This window comes from Bos javanicus, chromosome X (genome assembly GCF_032452875.1).
Source record: "Bos javanicus breed banteng chromosome X, ARS-OSU_banteng_1.0, whole genome shotgun sequence".
Classification (NCBI taxonomy): Eukaryota; Metazoa; Chordata; class Mammalia; order Artiodactyla; family Bovidae; genus Bos; species Bos javanicus.
The window spans coordinates 92,213,022-92,226,653 of NC_083897.1; the positions used below are offsets into that span (position 1 = coordinate 92,213,022).

The window sequence follows — 13,632 nt, forward strand, 5'->3', positions numbered from 1 at the left end:
GACAGAAATTAGACGAGAGTATGCCTGGGCCTGCAGGTCCTGTTGGGGATCGACTGCTGATGGGTACACGGAACCTTTTAGTGGTGCTGGCAGTCTTCCACAACTGCACTGTGGTGGTGGCTGCACCACTGTGTGAAGTTACTAAAAGTCACTGCCCTGGAAGTGATGGGTGTGATTTGTGGTGTGTAACTATACCTCAGTAAAGCAGTTTAGGAAGGTACAGCTGATGTCCAAGTGAGACATGTGGGAAAAGATATGCCATTGCTTTTGTAACAATAGGAGTGCCCTGCTCCTCCCACGGTCTGGGTCCGGCCTCCTCCACATGTGCTAGATGCTCCCTCCAGAGACAGTCGCTGTGCACGTCAGGACAGAATCCCCAGTGAGCACATGTCTAGTGTGTCTCTGTATTTACACACAGGTGCCCATTGTGGGACCACAAGTCAATGGCTCTGGACAGGCTCCCAGAACCCACCCTGCATCTGAAATTCTACTTAGTTGTTTCGTGGACAACTTCTACTTAGCTACGTGGACCGAGCTTCCGTTTCCCAGATTCAGTAACGGATCTCAGCCCGCAGCTCCAACCTCTGGTCATAGGAATACCTGTTAACCTGGTGTGAGGCCCCCTGCCTGAGCTCAGCAACCCAGGAGGGATGCTCAGCAGAACAGTAACCAAGACAACGGAACTCCATCCATCCTCCTTCTGCCGCCAGGACTGAGGTGCATTCCCTCCCGTCCATCTGCCTGAGTGTTTGGAAAGGAAGGGAACTTGGGGGCCTAACACACCACTGAGTCATTGAAATTGTTCTAAATATGGCTGTGAATAAATATGTCAAAATACCACTCAGAAGGGAAGACACATAATTAAAAAAATATTTTAACATCTTTAGTAGCAAACATGGCTCTTCAGTTCAGGATTCTATTTAAAACCAGGGTGAAGCATCGTGCGATTGTGCTCCTCAACCTAAACTGTGCATCAAATCTCCCCTGGAGAGGCTTTAGAAGAGGTGATGCTGGCAGGACATCCCTAGAGAGTTTGAAGTAGTAGGTCTGGAATGTAGTCCTGGAGTGAGCATTATCTGAAAAAGATCTCTTATGAAAGCCGAGCTTGCAGCTGTGGAAACAGAACCCTTTCTTACAGGAGGAAATCGAAGATCAAAAATTTGCGACTCCTCTCTACAGTGAAAGCAGGTTTTCATCATGACCCGCTATGCTTGACAGCTATCTTAGGCTGAGGAAAGGGACAACTTGCTCAGATTAATACTGGTTTGAAAACTGACCTTGTGCTTGATCTGCTGCATCTTCCTGAATCCAAAGTTTTACAGTTAAAACCCTGCTGTTGTTAGTGAAACCCATTATGATTTAGTTCTTGTCAGGATCCCTTGTGCCTAGTTAGTTTAATAAATTTCTAAAACACTGTGGAGATAACTTCATTCGACAGATCAGAATAGTGCTTCAAAGATTAAAGATGGCTGAGAATTGTAGCTGCTGATGTTGATGTAGCAGGATCGGCTGTCAGCATATGTGCTGCCTGCGCTCAGTTGCCGTTTTAACCTGTTTCCTGTGTTATCACATTAACTCCCGTGCTCAGATGAAGACCAAATCGGAATGGGATGCTTATTGGGAAAAATACAGTTAAGCAATCCCTTGTTTGGTGCACACCCATGAAGACCCACCTCCCTAAACGTTCCTTAGGGATCTCTTTCGGATATTCTTTGGCACATTCCCCAGTGATGGGCTTGCACTGCTGTGTCCTGACTCACTGTCTTGTTAAAGACAGGGCTTTCAACCTCTCAGGTGCATTACAGGGCCCGGGTTCTCTCGGAGATCCAAAAGAGGGTGATGGCCCATGCTAAGGACACGTTCAGAGTGTGTCTGCAGGAACAGGGCCTCTCAGAGGAACCCATCCCCACCTGTGGCAACAGGAAGATCTCACGTCAGGCTTTTCCAGAGCAGCTCCAGGGGAGTCATGGCACAGTGAAGATCACACCCAGCAGCATGCCTGGGATTGTGGTTTAAGGAATTGTGTGGATGGCAGTGCCCATCCGTGTGACAGGAAAGTTGGCCTGGGGCTACTAGCAGGCCTGCAGGGCTTATGGGACATCTGAGTGCAGATGCCCCATACATCTCGACCTGTGGGGAATCTGGGGCCCAGCTGAGATCTCCTAGGTAGATTTAGTGATAGGAAAAGCCAACAGCATACAGGGGGATACTGATGAAAACAAGTCAGATGGGTAAAAGTTCTGGGGGGGTGACATGGTCACCCAAGGATCATGTATGGAGTGGAAGAGCACAGGGCAGAGGTTGGAAACCAGAGGAAAACAAAGCCCAAGATTTAGGAGGGGATCAAAGTAAATGGACAGATAAGGAGACTTAGAAGTAATGGCCTGAGAGTTATGGGGAAAGCCAGGGTGGGCTGCTGTCACAGACTCTGACCAAGGAAAAGTGGTTTTAAAAATGGAATGTGTCTGTGGCCAATACAGCACTGGGTACTATGGTTGGCCCACGGAGCTCTTGGGAGACGTTAGCAAGGGGATGTTCTGTGGATGGGCACATGGCGGAGGAATCGAGAGGTAACCAGATAAGGATGGTCCTGGAGTCTATACTTTCAAGAAGCATGGCTTGAAAGGAACCAAAGACGCACGGTATTGGAAGTAGCGGGCTGTGTGCTCGCAGGGTGTGCTCTCCTCTCCTAGCTCCACCTGGTGATGCTGACCTGCACTGCCCGTGGGTGGGAGTGATGAAACTTGCATTTTTGTCTCCCTCCTCTTGCTGTGGGCCCAGTCCTCCCTGGCTGACTGAGCCTCAGCCACCCTTCTGGCATGTGCAGACCCCTCTGAATCTGGGTCTCATCGTCCAGCCCATCCCCGGGCAGGCATGTTTACTCCTCAGCCTCAGCCGCAAGGTCCCCTAGCCCACTGCCTGCTTAGGCTTCGTCTGGATTCAGTCCCTTTCCACATTTCTCCCTTGGGTGATGCAGAGCCCTCCCTTGGATCTCACCTGCACCGCAGCAGGAACCACGATCAGCTCCAGAAAATGAAATTCCTGAACTGCAGCCACCCTTCTGCCCAAAGCCTCCGTTTGGTCATTGTACAGTGTGCCCCCTGTGAGTCCCAAGTGTGAATGGGGTGGAACCCTCCTTTCCTTGGTGTTCCTCTTCATTTCTTGTCACACCTCCCTTGTCTGAGCTCTCTCACCTCTGCCTGCCACTGCCTCTGCGGGCCGTTACCCCGCAGTGACTGGGACGCTCTTTCCTTTGGCTTGTCTTTCATTTGACCCAAGACTTCCCATACAATATCCAGGTCAAAGGAGGCATAGTGTAGAATGTGTACCTTGTCGAGTACATCTAGGAGACGCTGTTGTCACATAAGCCCCACGCCCCTGAATTATAAAAAAAAACAGAGGGATAAAGAACACAAGAGTCAAATGTGCCAAAGGTGCCTGAGATGTTGGCTAAGATGAGCACTGAAGAGTGTGGGATCAGGAAGTATGGATATTAATGATGGCCATGACGAAGCCAGTTACAGTGGGGTGACTGGGACAAGAGCTCCATGGAAGGGGGCTGAGGAGAGAATATCTCAGCAGAATTTGAAGCAGTTTTGCTTTGAAGGGCAACCGGTAATGTGCCAATAGCTGCAGAATAGGGTGGTGGAAGACGGTGCGTGCTCCCCTTTGCTGTGGAATGCTCCGATGGAGAGGGAGCAGGTGCTGGTTCAGGAGAGAGGAATGATAACTGCAGGTGCAAAGTTCCTGAGAAGGTGTAAGGCATGGGATCCCTGGCAGAGGTGAGGGGCTGGGTGCAGTCAGGAGCAGACGTGGAGAGGGGCAGCAGAGTGCCAGGGCAGAAACATGCAGATCGGGACTGGGAAACTTGAGAAATCCCAAGGGATTCCTTTCGCATTCTCCACGAATTATTGGCAGGTGGGGCTGGTGGTCATTAGCATGGAGGAAGGTTATTAGTGTGTAGTGTAGGAGTGTAGCTAGGTGACCGTGAAACTGAACAGCGATCTACTCCGGCCATGGATTCAAGATAAAACACATCTGTAAAGTTGTAAAGTTTTCTCCTCCATGCTCAGGTGCTCAGACACAGGCAGGGACTGGGCAGACAGGAGGGAGAAAGGAGCACAAGAGGTGTATTTGTCAGGGAGAGGTGTGTTTGCCGGGGACAGCTTCCAGCCCTGGCTCATCCGATCCAGGAGGGGCCTGGCGCATGGTGTGAAAGGACGCGTGGTCGGTGAGCTGGAGGTCTCCAGGAGGTTGTGGTATCAGTGCACTGGCAGTAGTGCCAGGGAGCTGGAGGACAGGACGTCATGTTGAGGGTGATGACAGGGAGGAAGGCTGGAAACAGGACACCATGAGGGGCGCGGTCTTTCCTGATGACGGGGCGGGACCCTGGGCAGAGGGATGCTCGGGTGGAGAGGAAGGGAGCATCGCTAAGGACGGAGAGTCTCCGGGGTGACCGGGTGAGCCTCGTGGGCACTGAGGACGGATCAGAAGCGTGAGGCCTGAGAGAACAGTGAGTGTACGGGAGGAACGCGTTCACAGGCCGGGGGTGGGAGGGAGGAGAATGGACAGGGGACTTGTAACGTCCCCGCACGTGGGGAGCTTCGGCAGTGGGCGACAGGACCCGGACGTCACAGGCCAGGTTCTTCAGTGGAGAGTTCGAAACACGGTCCCTGAGAAAACGCGGAGCCAACCAGGGCCAGGAGACTGGCACGGGCCTCACTGGGTTGCTGCGCGCAGGCCCAGAGCCAGCCAATCGGAGTGCAGCCCCGCCCACCAAGCTCCGGATCTTCCCGGACACCCTGACTTCCTGCCCGTGTTGCGATGGTTCCGCGGACGGCTCGCTGTCCAGGGGTAGTTTGATCGGACCCCTTCGAGAGATTCCCTTCCTTTCTCTAGTCTTTTCGGTCATCCCTCTTAACTTTGCCATCCACGCTGTTCAGTCCTCTGCGCGAAAACCCAGCAGAAACGATGAATTTTCTTCCGGGCTTGCGGCGTTTTGGTTTCTGTGGTCTGCAGGTGGCAGTGTTGCTCCACAGTGTCGCCGGGCTGGTTTTTCCTCCGCTCTTGCGCTTTAATAAAATGAGAAGAAGCATTTTGCCACAATAAGCGGCTGGTTTGGTTTGGTTTTCCTCTGCTTGTGCCGGTTGGCTGATCCAAACTACATCTGAGCCCTTCAGAGAGCTCGTTGTGAGAATTTTCACCGGACCCTTTGACACTGAAAATTACAATAAAATAATATAAGCTGACATAGTGAATGATAGTGGAGGGACTGGTTACCCTTGTCTTGCTTCGGATCGTTGAGGAATTCCTGTATGTTTAAGGAGAACTTTATTATGACAGTGAGTTTTAACTTGAAAATCATTACGTGAAGTGGAAGTGAAAGTGGCTCAGACGTGCCTGATTCTTTAAGACCCCTTGGACTGTAGCCTGCCAGGCTCCTCTGCCCATGAGATTCTCCAGGCAAGAATAATGGAGTGGGTTGCCACTTCCTTCTCCAGAGGATCTTCCCAACCTAGCGATTGAATCTGGTTATCCTGCACTGCAGGCTGACTCCTTACCATCTGAGGCACCTACAATAATAACGTGACAGGGACAAGCACCAAACTAATATCCTGCTGGGTAATTGATGCTGGACACCACCCAAGAAGCAGATGCTATTACTGCCCTCATTTTATGCCTTTGAGACCTGCGGCACACAGAGGAAGAGTCAGCTCTCCAGGTTCTCAGGGTTCCTCAGAGAGTGTCCCTATGTTCAGGTCTCAAGGCTGTCAGATTGTAGCTTGCACACTGGTCTGCAGGATACATTCCCCTCCCCAGTGGAAGAGTGAAATAAAATGCTCACTGGGATCGAGGGTAAGACAGCCTGCAATGCTGTGAAAGACTGCAGGAGGAGAAGGGGATGATAGAGGACAAGATGGTTGGATGGCATCACTGACTCAATGGACATGAGTCTGAGCAAGCTCCGGGAGATGGTGAAGGACAGGGAAGCCTCCTGACGTGCTGCATGCAGTCCATGGGGTCGCAAAGAGTCGGACACGACCGACGGACTGAACACCAACAATAACATATTTATTACAATGAGATACTAAATGAAAGGGGGCAGGGAGGGAAACTACATAGAAAACGACTCATCCACTCTATCAAGATTATGACATGATAACACATTTATAATGCAGAGCACCTGGAAGTAATCTGCTGTTACGGAGTACAAGTTGCTCAGCTCACTGCAAGGTGAGTCAGGAAGGGACTTTAATCCAGAGTCGACGGACAGAAAAGAGGGCAGGGTAGTGACCCAAAATAACCATCTTGTTGGGGCCAGGTTGGACAGGACCCGGACATCACGGATCAAGTCCCTCAGTGGAGAGTTCCAAGCAGTTTCGGGGAGAAATCTCCCAGCGCACACAGGCTGGGAGACTGGCACTGACCTCACTGCTCCCCGGGGCAGACCCAGAACCAGCCCTCATCAACTCCGGATCTTCCTGGACGTCCTGACTTCTTATCCCTCGCTGTGGTTCTATGGGCGGGTCGAGGGGAAATCGCGCGGTCCAGGGGTGGTTGGCCTGGGCCCCTTCCAGAGGTTCCATTTCTTTCTCTGGTCCTCAGGGGCATCCCCCATAAGTCCTCTGCCCGAAAACCGAGCGGGAAGGATCGATTTTCTTCCGGGCTTGCTGGCAGTTTGGTTTCTGTGGTCTGCAGGGGGCAGTGTTGCTCCGCGGAGCTGCTTGGCCATTTCTCCCCCGCCCTTCCTGTTTGAAAAAAAGGTCGCAAAGCTTTTTGTGGTAATCAGCGACGGATTTTTTTTTTTTTCCTGTGTTTGAGCCGGTTGGCTGGTTCCCAGTGCTGAGGAAATGCTGAGACATGTATTAAGCAAACTGAAAAATTAACAACAAAGAGAAAATATTAAGCAGGTCAAGAGAAAAGTAGCAAATAACGTCAGAGGGAATCCCCATAAGATTATCAGCTGATTTCTCAGCAGAAACTCTGCAGGCCAGAAGGTTATGGCATGATATATTTAAAGTGATGAAAGGGAAAAACCTACAACCAAAAATACTCTACCAAGCAAGAATCTTCTTTCAGATTCAACAGAGAAATCAAAATACAGGCAAAGGCTCAGAGAATTCAACAGTACCACACCAGCTTTACAACAAAGACTAAGGTAACATCTCTCGGCAGAAACAAAAAGGCCAGGACTAGAAACAAGAAAATTATGAATGGGAAAGCTCACCAATAAAGACAAACAGATGATAAATATCGTAAATCATCCACAAACAAATATGATATCAAAACCAGCAGTTATGAGAGAATGGAAGTACAAATGCAGGATACTGAAATTAAGAGACCAGTAAAGTTAAACAAGTATATATACTCTTTTACTCAGGCATGTGTGACTGTTTGCAACTCCATGGCCTATAGCTCTCCAGGCCCCTTTGTCCATGAAATTTTTCCAAGCAAGAATACTGGAGTGGTTTCCATCTCCTCCTCCAGGGCATCTTCCCAGCCCAGGAATCAAACCAAAATCTTCTGTATCTCCTGCATTGGCAGGGGGATTCTTTAGCACTGAACCACCTTGGAAGAGATTATATATATATATATATATATATATATATATATATATATATATGTATATCTGATATACATGTGTATGTGGTGTGTGTGTATAGACAGCTACAACAAAAAACACATGATAACCAAACATCTACAATAGATATAGACACAAAAAAGACAAGGGGATCCAAACACAACACTAAAGATAGTCATCAAATCACAAAAGGAAGTTTAGAATAAACACCTTTAGAACAACCCCAAAACAATTTTTAAAATGTCAATAAGAACATAAATGTCAGTAATTAGCTTAAATGTAAATGGATGAAATGCTGCATCCTAAAGAAAAAGAAAAAGATAACGGATTAAAAAAAGATGAAGACCCGTGTAAATTACTGTCTGGGCTTCCCTAGTAGCTCAGCTGGTAAAGGATCTGCCTACAATGCATGAGACCCCAGTTTGATTTCTGCATTGGGACGATCCCCTGGAGATGGGATAGGCCACCCATTACAGTAGTAATGGGTTTCTACTGGTGGCTCCCTGGGCTTCCCTGGTGGCTCAGTCAGTGAAGAATCTGCCTGCAATGCCGGAGACCTGGATTCGATACCCTGGGTTGGGAAGGTCACCTGGAGGATGGCATGGCAAGCCACTTCAATATTCTTACCTGGAGAATCCCCATAGACAGAGGAGCCTGGTGTGGGTACAATCCATGGGGTCGCAAAGAGGCAGACACGACTGAGCGACAAAGCACAGCCCAGCACACGTAATACCGTCTACAAGAGACCCATTTCAAATCTAGGTACACATACAGACTGAAAGTGAAGGGATGGAAAAAGATATTCAATGCAAATGGAACTCTAAAGAAACCTGGAGCAGCAATACTCACATCAGACAAAATAGACTTTAAAGATTGTTGCAAGATTCAAGGACACCACATAATGATCAATGGATTATTCCAAGAAGAAGACACAATTGTAAATAAATATGCATCCAACATAGGAGCACCTCAATATACAAACAGCCATAAAAGGAGAAAACATCAGCAGCTCAGTAATAGTGGGGGACTTTAACACTCCACTTTCATCCATGAAGAGCTCATCCAGACAGAAAATCAAGAAGGAAGCACAGCCCCTAAATGACACATTACACCAGATGTACTTAATTGCTATTTCTAGGCCATTCCATCCAAAAGCAGCAGAATACACTTCTCATGTGCACATAGAACATTCTTCAGGATAGATCATATCTTGAGTCACAAATCAAGCCACATAAATTTAAGAAAATTGAACTTATATCAAGAGTCTTTTCCGATCACAATGCTGTGGGATTAGAAATAAACTATAAGAAAAAACTATAAAAAGAATACAAACGTGGGGAGGATAAACAATATGCTACTAAAAAACCAATGGATCCTTGAAAAAGTCAAAGAGGAAATGAAAAAATACCTAGAGACAAATGAAAATGAAAACATGACAATCCAAAACTTATGGGATACAGCAAAAGCAGTTCTAAGAGGGAAGTTTATAGAAAGAAAATCTTACCTCAGGAAACAAGAAAATCTCAAATAAACAACCTTACACCTAACGTAGCTAGAGGAAGAAGAACAAGCAACACCCCTGTTTACTTGAAGAAAAGAAATCATAAAACTCAGAGCAGAAATAAATAAAATAGAGACAAAGAAACGATAGGAAAAATATCAGTGGAACTAAAAGCTGGTTCTTTGAAAAGATAAACAAAATTGATAAAACATTAGCTAGAGTCATCAAGAAATGAAGGGAGAGGACTCAAATCAATAAAATCAGAAATGAAACAGAAGCTACAGTGGACACCACTGAAATACAAAGGATCATAAGAGACTACTACAAGGAACTATATGCTAATAAAATGGACAACCTGGAAGAGATGGACACGTTCATAGAAAGCTACACTCTCCCGAGCCTGAATTAGGAGTAAATAGGTAAAAAAAGGACAGACTAATCACAAGTACTGAGATTAAAACTGTGATTTAAAGTCTTCCAACAGAGAAATCTTGAGATTGTTGAGACCCTGGAGGGGGCCTGGCCAACCAAGTCCCAGGCTTAGCAACATTCTGAGTTTTTTACAAGACAAAACAAACAGCATTAACATAAAACTAGTCTTGAAATTTGATCACAGATTGATGAAGGTATCAGTTTGCACCCTTCCTGGGATTGTAAGTGGGATCCCAGAACTGCAATCTTTGAAGTCTCACACACGGAGAGGACATTCTGCCTGGGACCCTTTCCAAATTGGTTCCCCAGATGTGCCATAACACATGACTTTAAATCTGGATATTGGTCAAAACCCAATTTGGTGGATCTGCTCTTTCTATTTCTCTTTTCTTTTAATGTTAGTATATTGAAAGTAAACTAGATAATTCTCTAATAAATATCTGTGTTATTTATTTGTGGGAAAAAAAAAAAAACTCCCAACAAACAAAAGTGCATGAATAGGTACCATCACAGGAGAATTCTATTGTTTAGAGATCACTTTTACTTCTGAAATTATTCCAAAAAACTGCAGAAGAAAAAAACAGTCACACACTCTTTTTATGAAGCCACCATCACCCTGATGCATAAACAGGACAAAAGTACAACAAAAACGACAACAACAAATTACAGGCTAATTTCACTGATGAACGTGGAGGCAAAAAAAAACTCAATAAAATACTAGCTAACCGCACAATTGCACTCATCTCACACGCTAGTAAAGTAATGCTCAAAATTCTCCAAGCCAGGCTTCAGCAATACATGAACCGTGAACTTCCTGATGTTCAAGCTGGTTTTAGAAAAGGAAGAGGAACCAGAGATCAAATTGCCAACATCCACTGGATCATGGAAAAAGCAAGAGAGTTCCAGAAAAGCATCTATTTCTGCTTTATTGACTATGCCAAAGCCTTTGACTGTGTGGATCACACTAAACTGTGGAAAATTCTGAAACAGATGGGAATACCAGACCACCTGACCTGCCTCTTGAGAAATTTGTACGCAGGTCAGGAAGCAACAGTTAGAACTGGACATGGAACAACAGACTGGTTCAAAATAGGAAAAGGAGTACGTCAAGTCTGTATATTGTCACCCTGTTTATTTAACTTATATGCAGAGTACATCATGAGAAATGCTGGACTGGAAGAAACACAAGCTGGAATCAAGATTGCCGGGAGAAATATCAATAACCTCAGATATGCAGATGACACCACCCTTATGGCAGAAAGTGAAGAGGAACTAAAAAGCCTCTTGATGAAGGTGAGAGTGGAGAGTGAAAAAGTTGGCTTAAAGCTCAACATTCAGAAAACGAAGATCATGGCATCCGGTCCCATCACTTCATGGGAAATAGATGGGGAAACAGTGGAAACAGTGTCAGACTTTATTTTTCTGGGCTCCAAAATCACTGCAGATGGTGACTGCAGCCATGAAATTAAAAGACACTTACTCCTTGGAAGGAAAGTTATGACCAACCTAGATAGCATATTGAAAAGCAGAGACATTACTTTGCCAACAAAGGTCCGTCTAGTCAAGGCTATGGTTTTTCCTGTGGTCATGTATGGATGTGAGAGTTGGACTGTGAAGAAGGCTGAGCGCCGAAGAATTGATGCTTTTGAACTCTGGTGTTGGAGAAGACTCTTGAGAGTCCCTTGGACTGCAAGGAGATCCAACCAGTCCATTCTGAAGGAGATCAGCCCTGGGTGTTCTTTGGAAGGAATGATGCTAAAGCTGAAACTCCAGTACTTTGGCCACCTCATGCGAAGAGTTGACTCATTGGAAAAGACTCTGATGCTGGGAGGGATTGGGGGCAGGAGGAGAAGGGGACGACAGAGGATGAGATGGCTGGATGGCATCACTGACTCGATGGACGTGAGTCTGAGTGAACTCCAGGAGTTGGTGATGGACAGGGAGGCCCGGCGTGCTGGGATTCATGGGGTCGCAAAGAGTCGGACACGACTGAGCGACTGATCTGATCTGATCTGAACCAAATACTGCGACATATTGATAGGATCATACACCCTGATAAACTGAGATTTATCCCAGGAAAGCAAGGGCTCTTCAATATACACAAATCATTCAATGGACACACTACATTAAGACATTGAAGAATAAAAACCATATACTCATCTTAATAGACGCAGAAAAAGTTTTTGACAAAACTCAACACCCATTTATGATAAAAACTCTCCAGAATGTGGTTATGCAGGGAACATACCTCAACCTACTAACGGACATATATGACAAATTCACAGCAAACATTCTCAATGGGGAAAAAAATGAAGGCATTTCCTCTAAAAAGAGGAACAAGACAAGGTAAACCACATTTGCCACTTTTATTCAACGTAATTTTGAAAGTCCTAGCAATGGAAGAGAGAAGAAATAGAAATACAAGGAACCCCAATGGGAAAAGAAGATGCAAAACTGTCATAAATTATTAGGATAGTTGCTTTACAATTTTGTGTTATTCTTCCCAGTTCTTCCTCCGCTGAGTCCCCAAGTCTGTTCTGTACGTCTGTGTCTCTATTGTTGCCTTGCAAATAGGCTTATCAGTATCGTTGTTTTAGATCTCATATATATGCGTTAATATATGATTTTTGTTATTCTCTTTCTTACTTCACTCTGTATAATAGGCTCTAGGTACATTCACCTCATTAGAACTGACTCAAAAGTGTTCCTTTCTATGGCTGAGTAGTATTCTGCTCACGTATGTACCCAGCTTCTTCATCCATTCATCTGTGGGTGGACATCTAGGTTGCTTATATGTCTTAGGTATTATAAATGGTGCTGCAATGAACGGTACAAAAAGTACATGTGTCTTTTTGAATGAAATACAATGAAGTCTCTGTGGAATGAAGTACAATGCAAAACCACCTTGCTGACAGTCGGATCTTCAGGTCTGTGGTGCTTTCCCAATTGCAATTGGTAGAATAAAGTCAGTGTCTTTATTATTTTGCTTTTACTCTTTCCCAGTGTCTTACTGGTATCAATTGGTAGGAAAAAAATCACAAAGAATTAATCTCAAAAATATACAAACAGCTCATGCAGCTCAATAACAAAACAATAAATGACCCAATCAAAAAAATGTGCCAAAGAACTTAATGGATATTTGTCCAAAGAAGACATACAGATACCTAACAAACACATGAAAAGATGCTCAACATCACTCATTATCAGAGAAATGCAAATCAAAACCACAAGGAGGTATCATCTCATGCTGGTCAGAATGGCTACTATCAGAAAGGCTACAAACAATAAATGCTGGAGAGTGTGTGGAGTAAAGGGAACCTTCTTACACTGTTGGTGGGAATGCAAACTAGTACAGCCACTATGGAGAACAGTGTGGAGATTCCTTAAAAAACTGGAAATAAAACTGTCATATGACCCAACAATCCCACTGCTGGGCATACACACTGAGGAAACCAGAATTGAAAGAGACACGTGTACCCCAGTGTTCATCGCAGCACTGTTTATAATAGCTAGAACATGGAAGCAACCTAGATGTCCATCGGCAGATGAATGGATAAGAAAGCTGTGTTACATATACACAATGGAGTATTAATCAGCTATTAAAAAGAATACATTTGAATCAGTTCTAATTAGGTAAATGAAACTGGAGCCTTTTATACAGAGTGAAGTAAGTCAGAGAGAAAAACACCAATACAGTATATTAACCTACATACATGGAATTTTTAAAAATGGTAATGACAACCCTATATGCGAGACACCAAAAGACACACAGATAAAGAACAGGCTTTTGGGCTCTGTGGAGAAGGCAAGGGTGGGATGATCTTAAGGAACAGCATTGAAACATTTATATTACCATATGTGAAATAGATGACCAGTCCAAGTTTCATGCATGAAACAGGGCACTCAAAGCCAGCAAACTGGGACAACCCAGAGGGATGGGATGGGAGGGAGGTAGGAGAGGGTTCGGGATGAGGGACACATGTACACCCATAGCTGATTCATATGAATATATGGCAAAACCTACCACAATACTGTAAAGTAATTAGCCTCCAATTAAAATCAATTAATTAAAAAAATTTCAAGTAACACCAGCTGCTCCTCACATAGACAGATGACA

The 13,632-nt window shown here is 45.3% G+C and overlaps 2 protein-coding genes across 13 annotated transcripts in view; one reads left to right on the top strand and one right to left on the bottom strand.

Moving 5' to 3' along the window:
* LOC133243357 (fibrous sheath CABYR-binding protein-like) overlaps positions 1-13,632 on the top strand; it is a 188,245-nt gene that overhangs the window by 85,015 nt on the left and 89,598 nt on the right. The window lies entirely within an intron of this gene.
* LOC133243353 (fibrous sheath CABYR-binding protein-like) overlaps positions 1-13,632 on the bottom strand; it is a 277,781-nt gene that overhangs the window by 21,767 nt on the left and 242,382 nt on the right. The window lies entirely within an intron of this gene.